This window comes from Argiope bruennichi, chromosome 5 (assembly GCF_947563725.1).
Source record: "Argiope bruennichi chromosome 5, qqArgBrue1.1, whole genome shotgun sequence".
Lineage (NCBI taxonomy): Eukaryota > Metazoa > Arthropoda > Arachnida > Araneae > Araneidae > Argiope > Argiope bruennichi.
In genome coordinates this window covers 64,352,319-64,363,938 of record NC_079155.1, presented here as the reverse complement: position 1 = coordinate 64,363,938, position 11,620 = coordinate 64,352,319, and positions in this window count along the sequence as shown.

Genomic DNA, 11,620 nt, shown 5'->3' with positions numbered 1-11,620 from the left:
AGTGAGACTGTTTTTAAATGTCACTTCTCTTTCATACTGTAGTTATAGACTGAAAATTAGGGACATGCATAGCACAAAGTGAGGTTTCTAAAATAGTATGTGTCATATGCTTCTCAACATTTGGAGTTGAAATTTTTTGTGTGTGAAGGAAGCCTTTAAGACATAGTTATTTTCAATATTTAATTGAAGTTTTCAGCAACCATTAATAACGAATTCGACAAACCAGTTGGTCGCCAAAGATGGCTAATTAAATTTAAAATCAAGTAATTAGAGCAAATTAGTGCTGCACTAAAATTCTTTTCACAATATAATTATTTATCTGTTAATAAAATAGTAAATGAGTAGAGAAGACATAATTTTCTATTTTTTGGTATGTTAAATTTACTAAGTCTAGCATTCCCTTTAAAACAGATAAAAATTTTTTTTTGCATACACTTTAGATTATATCTTCTTTAACTAACTATCTATTAAAAAAATATTTACTCAGCGTTGAAAATATCCGTTTTTGAAAGATTTTTATGAATTTTTAGATTTAGTTTTTTTTTACTCTTGATGCAAATTTTATAGCTTGAATTAACAGCTAATCAGGTGAAAAGATTGGAGTGGAATCAGCTTTGCGCCTTTCTACGAGTTTATGTACACTTTTTTTTGTCTTCTCTAAATTAGGTGCCTTAAATTTGAATGACTGAATAAAATAATAAGAAATTATTTTAAATTATTGTATAATATATCTGGGATTAAAGTTTAAGAATTAATCTGAAATTGGCCAGCTAAAAATTTCAAGCAATTTTAGAATGGCATATTTATATGGAAAGTATAATATGCTTTTGTTAGTAATCAACAATGCAAAACAAAACTTCTATTTGATGCTTCATAAATTAATAATAATAATAAAAAGGAAAATTTGACTAATTCTACAGTTCAAAAGAATAGGTTTGTTTTATTTCTAAGAGCATATTTGATATATTTTATAAAACGATGACTTACAAAGATTTTTTAGTTTTTGAAACAATTTAAGAAAATATCAATGAACCATAGAAATTCGAAAGTATTGGATATATTATTAGTTCTTTACTATTTTACAAATCAATAATTACTTAGCAAATGGTGACCGAACAAAAATTTTGCCCGAAAAAATTGTTAATGCAGATTTTTGATAGGGATTATTTTATCAGGAAATCGGATTTTTTAAATTGCATTTTTTATTTACTAAGCAATGCTTCTATTGCTCGCCTCATATTACCAGAAAAAGTTTTTACTGCCGTGCAAAATGTCGTTTCCTGGTCTGACAGCTAAACTTCTAAATGGATGACGATGACGGATTTGTAATATTGTTTTCAGCACAGTTAATCTCATTGTAAGGATGAGAAATTTAAAAATATTTTTAATAATTGTAATTAATAATAGTGTATTGAATAAATGACAGGTTAATGATTCTGATCTCAGCGACCATTTGACGAAAAAAAACGAATATTCTAGAAAATACAAGAATTATGCCTTCATCTCTATTAAAAATCGAGATACTTAAATTCTCATGAAAAATTCCATGTCTTGTAAGAAAAAAGAATGTAAACGCCACTGTATGGAGCGATTTAATAAATTCTCTTTATGGAATTGTGTTCATGGTGCTGACTCTAAATGTATACTTTAAAAAATGTTATTGTTCTCCAAATTAGTGATTTCCTGTATGAATATGTTGTGCAGTTGATACGTGCAGTTGAATGTGTATGCACTGGCTGCGTTTTTGCTACCCGTTTCGCATTTTCTTGCAGAATAAAGCATCGTTTTTCCTCATCTAGCTTGTCAGATATATTTTATCCTACCTAATGGATAATTTCGGTTGCAATTTATTGTACATTTGGAGATCATTACTCTATGTTTATAAAAGAAAGTATTTGTGTATGTTGGTATTTTATTTAAAAGATTATGCATGATAAATAATAAGGCATAGCACTGTTAATTGAGGCAGATATACTTTAAAAGGTTTAAATAGTATATCCAAAGTGATACTTTTTGAAATCATAATTAATTAGAAACGAAACAAAATTTTGATAATTTATTCACCGTAACTTGCTAAATATTATGCTAAAATAGCATAAATTTTTAGACAATATATATATATATATATATATATATATATATATATATATATATATATATATATATATATATATATATATATATATATATATATATATATAAGAATCCGGCTTGAAGACTTTTTTTCAAGGGTCACCCTCAGGCAGGGATTCAAAAAAAGGGATTTTTCTGTGAAGGAATGCAGACTAGACAGTCTAATAATGATTCTACGTGACCCGAAAATCCCCTGAAATTAGGCCCAAGAAATATAACATTTTAACAGAAAGGAAAAATACAAAACAATAAATTAAAGAATACATATACATGTATATATATATATATATATATATATATATATATATATATATATATATATATATATATATATATATATATATATATATATATATATATATATATATATATATATATATATATATATCACATTGTCGCAAAACAAGAAACATACATTTGGAAATAAATTACCCTGACATTTAAGTTTTTAATGGCACTTATTTTATAGGACGTGTGCACTTCAGGAAGGTTCATGTATACAGGCTTAATGCTATTAAAGTAATTTGGCTTTAGTGTGTGTATCAATTTGATGCCAAATATACTTTGTTAAGAAAATGATGAATATCCAGTATATAATTGATCCAGTATATAATATCCAATATTCAGTATTTAATTGAAATTAAACTCAACAAACAAAGTTTTAATATAAAAATCGATAAGCATAATATCCTAAAATAATATTGACAGAAAATTTAACTACGTATCTGAAAAAGAAAAAAAAAACTTTTTATTTCCAAAGCTATGAAACTTAACTAAAAGTAAATGCCCCCCCCCCCCAAAAAAAAAGGGACTCGCCAAGATAAATTTTTTAATTCAATCTCTATTTTTTTTTCTATTGTGTTAAATATACATTACTAAAATTCTTGTATTTGTTATATTAATTCGTTGTCATTCCCGGATTTCTTTTGGTGATTATTCGAACATTTCACTGTAATTGTAAACTACAATTTATTTTTAGTTAATAATTTTCCCAAATAATTGAAAGATTTTCTTTGCTGATTTGTGGTAGATGTCCTCGAGAAATTTTACTTCTTCATTGATATGGCAATGTGCCAAATTAGAAAATTAGAATTATCAAAATTATTCTTTATATAATTTAAATTCTAGAAAAATCGTCTGTAACAAACTCTCAAATTTCACTGTATTGTTTCTCCTCTTTCTTTTTTTCTCTACATCTTCTTTTCCAGTTATTTGTTTCGATTTTTATTGACTATAATTCATCAGGCAATTAAACGCTTAAAATCAATATTATTTTCTTTGATTCGTTTTCAGCTTTAAATTATGCCAATGTGCATTTGATTTTATTTCCATTTATAATATCATGGCGTGTGCTGTGCGGATTTCATTAGTATAAAATGTTTTCAATTTTTAAAGATTCTTTAATATAAAATTTAAACCTCATTTTTCAATATAAAGCAAAATTGCATTATTAGACTGCGCTAATTGTTTTTCTGAAGAAATTATTGAAGTATTGTTAGTTCGAAGGCTTTATTTCCCTTACATACATATTTAATTTGAACACATCTGATATGTTCAATGGCGTATTCAAATAAATTTAGAACTTTAAAAAAGGAAGTAAAATCTCTATTTGGACAGCTTGACAAAATAAAAGATAAATATTTCCATTGGAAATTTATTTGAGATACAGAAGTGTAAAAGGAAATATAACATTTTCAAATGAAACTAAGTTACAATATGGCATTTGAAATATTTACAATGCATAGGGATGCTTTCTGATGTCAGAAAAATTCGTACATTGCTGAAAAAGATTTCAGTTTGTTGAATTCACGCTATGAATCGTCCATCACACCTGGTATTGTTTTGAAATATCATTTCAGTGAATTGACAGAATGTAAATTGGAATTTCATTTTTGACAGTTATGTTGAGTTGCAGCCATCCAATCTTTTCGAGCGCGCTTTAACATATAACAGAAACTCTCGACCTCAGTTTTTTTTATGGTTTTCTCGACTTTAGCCATATTTCGCCCCCCCCCAAGAAAAAAAAAGGTTTTACTTTTCTTTTTGAAAACTCAATGTACTATGGAAGAAAATTTAGATTTTTTTTTGCTGGCAATCTTTCAAAATCCAATTTTGTGCTGTCCTTCTAAAAAGAGAATTGAGGTGAAACTTTTCTAAGTCAATCCTAGGCATGAGTTGACAGTCGCAAAAAAAAGGTCTTTTTAAAAAAATTGATGTTAAAAAAAACATAGGACAATTTTGTGGTAAAAAAAATGACGTTTCTTTTCAGAAATTTGGAAAAAATATAATACGAAGAAAATGAGAATTTAATAATACATTTTTTAAGGAAATTTCTAGAGATCCATTCTAATAAAATATATCTAGCAAAAAAAAAGATTTAAAAATAGCAAATTCTTTATATAAAGTACAATTGGATTGAATCAAAATTATATTTAGTAAAAAAATTTCGACTTTTATATATCCCTTTTAGGATATAGAAAGAAGCCGATATTATATGAGAAAATTGTTGAATATTTCATGGGGATGTATATAACATTCTGAATGAACTATAACACGCATGAGGGGAAGCATCTGCGAATGTGAAAAGATAAAACATTTGCCATAACAGAAGAAAAATCTTGAAATAATGAGGAAATTAATAAATCAGATTTAAAATTTTAATTTTTCGTAATTGAATCAAATTATATTACTTGAAATAACGAAACTACTTCCAAAAAATTAGTCAAATGGTTCAGTACAATACGATTTTAGTTTTTGTCTATACTAATTAAGATGAATATAAATACGCAGGGAACTAATTATTGCTGAATTAGACTCGTACAATACAGAAATTGATGATAATTAAATAATGTCTGTTACTGCTAAGTAAATAAATGAATTGCAGCGAAAAAATTTGTAATCTTGCTGAAGGTTTTTAATTAAAAAAAAACATTGATTGAAAGATCTTTAAGCCATAAAATACTATCCTTTTGCATTTTACTTTTATGGTTATGAATTTCAGCATTAAAATAATTTTCAATTAATCCAACAATGTGTTGCATTTTCTTAAAAGAAAAGTTTTGCGCATTATGGTATATTAAACATATACGCTTTTCGATTTATGATACTTTTTGTAATATTCTCTACGATTAAAGCGTCTCATAAACAATATCGTAAAATTTATAGCCCTCGTAAATTCTTTCTCGAGCCGATAAAATTAGAATGTGCATTTGCAGAGTAAATTAAGGATTAATTTCATGAAATATAAATAAATTCAATAATAATTCTTTTATGCGATGATATGTTTAATGATAAATTAAGAAAGTATTTCTATTTTGATTTGATTGTTCCTTCACTCAAGATGTGATAAGTTCTTCTTGGCAACGTATTATGCATAAATGAAATGATGTTTTTTAATTATACAATCCGAGAATCATATATAATTAACTGTAGATGAAATGGAGTAAAAGTGGGATGTCGATGATTAATAGTTGATCGCTAAGGAAGTTTTAATTTAAAATTAATTTAAAATTTTTAAAATAGTTAATCAATTAACCAAAAACAAATAAAAATTTTGGAACATTTTATTGGACACCCACACCGATTTAGGATTCTATCTCTAACTATTAATTGATCTATCTTTAATATTTTATAAAATATTATATGTATAAATAAAACCAAACTACTTTATGCAAAATATTTTGTTTATAAATGCTTGAAAAATTTGTGTTATGTTTTTAAAGAATTCAATATTTATATTATTTCTATATGAACAAATATCTTAAAAGGAAAAATATTGAGGAAAAATAATTTACTTTATCATTAATTACTTTTACTTCTATTTTATTATTAATTTACTTTACTTTAATAATTTATTTAAAAATAAAATACTTTATCTAAAACAATTCTTTCTTGTAATTTAAATTGATTTTTAAAATTTACTTAGATTATAAAACATTTGTGAAAAATTCTTTAAACTGTTTTTTTTAATAGTAAATGCTTTCTTGAAAGTTTAATTGCCGCCCCCCCTCTTTCATTTCCTTTTTTGTTCTGAATTATCCAAAATTCTAATATTTTTGAACGAGAAAATATTTTGACATATTTCTTATAATGCAAATATAATATAAAATTTTCTTAGAATTTTTCTCCAAAAAATAAAGATTACACCATTGCAAAATTTCGTCGACGTTGAAGCCAGAACTAATGATAATCAATAAATAATACCAAAAAAAAATATTTTCTGAACATCATCTGTTATTTTTAGGTATTATTTTTCTAAATTCGGATCAATTTAAGCTTTTAGGGCCTTAGGAATACAAATTACTCTTAAAATTAAAATTAAAATTTTATAATAAATGTAAGATTTGTATCCAATGTTACAACATTGTGTATAGAATAAAATATTATATTAAACTGAACATTATTCGTAATATTATATTCTTTAAAATATTATATAATATAAAACTATATTTCTTCATAATGTGGTACCATTTCTTATTATACGATATTGGAAAAACACATTATATATAAATATAATATAAATATATTTCCACTCATAAAATTCCTTAAAAACTTATGGAATTAAATAGAATTTGAGAGAAATATTGCTATGAAAATTTTTAAATGCTTTTAAAAGCAGCCTTACAAACTTTTTAAGAAGATTTGAATTAAGATTTCTTTTTTAAGATATTGATGCAGCAAAACATAAGATAATTAAAATAACTAACTTTATAATGATTAACGTTAATGATCAGTTTTATATAAAAAAAAATAGAACAACATTTTGAAAAAAAAAAAGAAAAAAAAAAAAAAAAAAAAAAGAAGATAACATCTTATATTTAAATAAAGGCGGATGGGTAGAAACCGGAAAAATATGATTTTGCATTTTATCTATAATTTAAAATACAATAAATCATTTGATGTCAAAGCTTAGAAAGCTCCTTTTGGCTAGGAATTGAAATTGAGGGAAAGATTTATCACAATGTTTCATCTCTTGTGTACATTCAGTTCTTTGATGTTGACGAATTCATTGACGCATAAGCTTTTTCTCTAAGAAACATGCAGTGAAGTTACATTCAAAATGTGTGCTGTAAAGACTAAAAAAAAGGAAGAAATTTTATTCTGTCGTAAGCTTAATCAATCTTTTAGTAAAAGCCATGCGCAGAGTAACGTTGAAAAAAAAATCGAAGTATGCAATTTTAGAATGCTAAAAATGAATCTAATTTAACATATAAACATTTTCATGCAAGGAAAGTCTTAAAGTTTGCATAAATTTTGTTTCATATTTTTATATGACTTATAAGGAAGAAATTACTATTTCATAAATATGGGATTTCTTATTTATCTGATTTATAAAGAAAGTTAAAGTGTATGTATGTGAGATATGATTTGTCATAAAGAAAGACTATATAAAAAATTTACACCTGCCTTCTAAAGATTAATTTTGCCTAATATGTTATCCTAAAATCGAGAAGCAAATTAGCATAATAAATTTTCTGTAATGCTGTTTAAAATTTATTTTCAAATTTAAATAATCATACATAACTTCTGATTAATCAGTGGAAGTTCTTATTAATGAGTGTTAAACAGAAGTGAAATAATAAAGTAGGAAGAAATTATTCTATTGAAAATTAAATAATTCTATCACAATGAAATAAGAAAAGCAAAGCCTTGTTTTAAATTCTAACTCGTGCTTTCAAGGTGCACCTAATTAAATTTCTTCTACAAAATAAAAAAATCTAAGCCATTGACTTTATTTGTCGAAATAAAATGTTCTAAAGATCAAGATTTATTCTTTACAATGACTAGACGGGGAAAATAAAATTCCTTGTGTTTACGTTATTAGAAATTTTTTTAGTAAATGTTCTATGAGTAGTGGGAGGTTTTTTGATTTAATTGAAATACATTTTACTTAAAATCTGAATACGCGCAAGAGTTTAATTTAGATATTACAGTAAATATATTTAACAGTTAATGTCAAGAATTTTCAAATTTTAGCAATTCAAAAATGAAGGAGATATATTTGAATGTCAAAAGTTTTTTTTTGTTATTTCCTATATGTTTAAAATGACATACTTTTTTAAAAAGGAATTTTATTTTACTTTGAAAATATCTGTAATATTCATCAAAAATTTGGTTTCTCTTTTATTTCAGGTATCATTCATGAAATATGGAAGACTTAATTTCAACTGATGAGGAATTAATATTCGCCATTTTTGTCGTTTTAAAGATAGTAGGATATTCTATCGGTGTATGAATTCTAAATTATTAGAAGAAAAAGCAGTTAAAATAATTAGTTATTAGAAAATTTAATATTTTGTATGTTTGCAATCTCAAGAATATCAATTTGTTATTATGTATTTAACCCTTATGTTCATTTTGTATAGCATACCATAAATAAAAATTTATAAAAATATACTACCACTATAAAATAAAAATATATATAAAATATATATAATATAAAAAATATAAAAATATAAAAAATATAAAATAAGCTACTTATATACATTTTTTTTTGTTTTTGCTTTTCTTCAAAAAAGCAATCTTGCCACGATAAGGGTTGATATTATTTTGTAAGCAATATGAATTGGCTTTTAAGTGCATTATTGTTATTACATAAAAATTTAATTAACATAACAACACTTTAATTACTCGTTTTGATCGAGAAAAGCTTTTTTATTTGATTTGATATTTTTTTACATTTTTGATTTAAAGACGAAATTGGTATCGGAGTCATAACTCCTAATTCTTGCAACGTGAACCTTTTTATATTAGAACCTATAAGTAGTTTCTTCAAACACAGAATGCGTATCAATATAGAATAAGTCGAAATAACCTTTTCTCTTAATCTTGGAAAGAATAAATTTGAAATTATTTTCGGTTGTGGACAAACGAACAGTATGGTGAACAACTTTGCTACACATGTATCTGAAGCTTACTGACTTTGTTCCTGATAAATTTCAATGCTTTGTTCATTTAAACTAAGAAGTGTTAGATTTGTTAGCATAAGGATAATAGTTTTCACTCTTTTCACCAATAAATTGCTGTTGTATTGTTTAACCGATTCTCAATTTAGTTGTCTGACTAAATTATTACAAATCTTGTGCATAAACTTTTACTATGCCTAAAAATTATATTATTTAATTTGAAGAACTATTTAATGTATATGCATACAAATGTTCCTTTTTTAAAGAAAGTAATTCAGGAAAATACGTATCAGCTATAGATATTTAAGACTGAAAACTAGGCAAGCAAAAATAAACTTAAATAAAAGAATTTCTGTCTCATATTTCGGCCTTTGTTTCCAAAATAGCGTTTTATTCTCTCGTAAAACATAATAATTCTTATAATATGAGCATTTTTGAAGACGCAAAGTAATAGACGTTTGAAATGAATTTTATTTCGTAGGAAGTTTAAAATATGTTTTTGTTGTTATTAAGGGTGAAAGTATACGCGTTTACTATATATTGTCATTTATTTCACATTCTTTCCCACGAAAATATTATTTTCTGGACCTTAATTATAAATGGCCTTGCAGAACGATTTATACCAGCCCATAATGCTAGTTTCTTTATTGTTAGGTTCTTTGACGTATAGCTATTATATAGCCTTCTTTAGAATAAATTGCTTTTCGTTATTTCCCGTTTTGAGTTGTTAATATTACACAATAAATTTTACAAAGTAATGAAGTCTAATACGGATGACAGTGATAAACATTGCTCCCTAATTTAGGTAGAAATTTAATTACGGAGTCGGTGCAGTGTAGTCACTAAAGCAATAATTGACGGTCCATTTTAAATATAGTTTGATGGTGAAAACGTTTGTTTTCAAATATTGAAAATCTGTACTGATCATTTATAACAAGAAATAATTAATAACTCTAGTGTGATAAGAACTTATAATTAATACTTTTAATTTATTTAATAACTCATTTATTGATATTTTGTCTCTAATTTTGAAAAGGGTAACCAATTACTGCATTAATTTTACCTTTTGTTGATTGCAGATAGTTACTTAGCTAAATATAATTTATTGACAAGGAAATGTTTCTAATTTACCGAGTATCTTTAATTCTATTATAATAAATTACAATTTAGACTTCTAATGAAGCAGTGCTGGTAGTAAGATTTCCATATCCGAATGAATTATTCAAGAGTATATGGAAAGTGGTTTTCTAATATCTAAATTGAATTTCGTGACAAAAATGAACATAAACTTATAAAATTGCTTAAATTTGTTGATAAAATCTAGAATAAAACCGATTAATTACACCCAGATGGCGAATTAAATTACGAGTGGTGAAAAAGTGTAAAAAAAAAAAGATTATAACACTTTTTAATGCGCTTTGAGTGTTTATCTTGTAGAATTTTTAAAGAAGTATGGGTGCATGCTAAAGTTTAAAATATTCATTATCTGCAAAAAATAATTTGAGATGAATTCGGGAAAACAAATTTTATAATAATATACGGTCATAGTTCATGATTTAGAATATATATACTTTGGAAATGGTTGATATCCTTTCATTTTAGGAGACTATTGTGACCCAAAAGCAAAATTTTGGCTTTGCATATAGATGATATTATTTGTCAACGGATTCAAAAACTTCCCACGCTTTCATGCATGTGTTTGGATGAATTTAATTCGGAAAAATAGGGATGAGAGGAAAGGAGGACATGTTTACATTTAATAATAACGTAAATTTCGGAAATGCGCACATCCTTCCACGTGATCAGGATACTGAAATGAATAGTTTACGAGTTACACCATGAAAATATGTCAGTTTTACGACTCGTTTCTCGTTTTATTAGAGTGCTAAAAAGATTATTATATTAGAGTACTGCATTATTTATATGAGAATACAGAGAACTGTATAAAGTGATGTTTTCAGAATATATTTCAGGTTGTAAGATTCGAAAACTGCAGTTAATTGCAATACTTCTAAATAGGCCACTAATGTAACAAAACAAACAAGTTAAATGAATATTTTGTTGTTTTCAATGGATTTAAAGAAAATGCTTTTTATTTCGCATGAAAAGCAACAATTTTCGATGTATTGTTTTAAAATATAAAATACTGCAATTTAGTTAAAAGGAAACTACGTCTTCAGAAAGAAATAGATGGAAAACATCCTTTGAATATAATTAGCATTTGAAATTTTTTCACCTTAACAATGTTTGCTCGTTTTTCATTCATGACTGATTTAAAAATCAGCACCATTTACGCAATAGTATTCTTCCCAATAAAAATTTCTTAATGGTTTTTAATGCACTTTGAGACATGGTCTTTCAAAAAAGGAGTCAAATAGAAAAAGCAGTCATCGAAAGAGCATTAGTTATCGATATAATTTCTTAGCTACTTCAGCATTTGTTATCTATATCAGTTTTTTCTTTAATGAAAATTTAAATACTATGAGCATATTATAAAAGTAAATATTTTGTATTATAGATTATTTAAGAACTGGAATTAGTTTAGATCACATGATAGATCTTTCCTTCAAATAATTTTATTT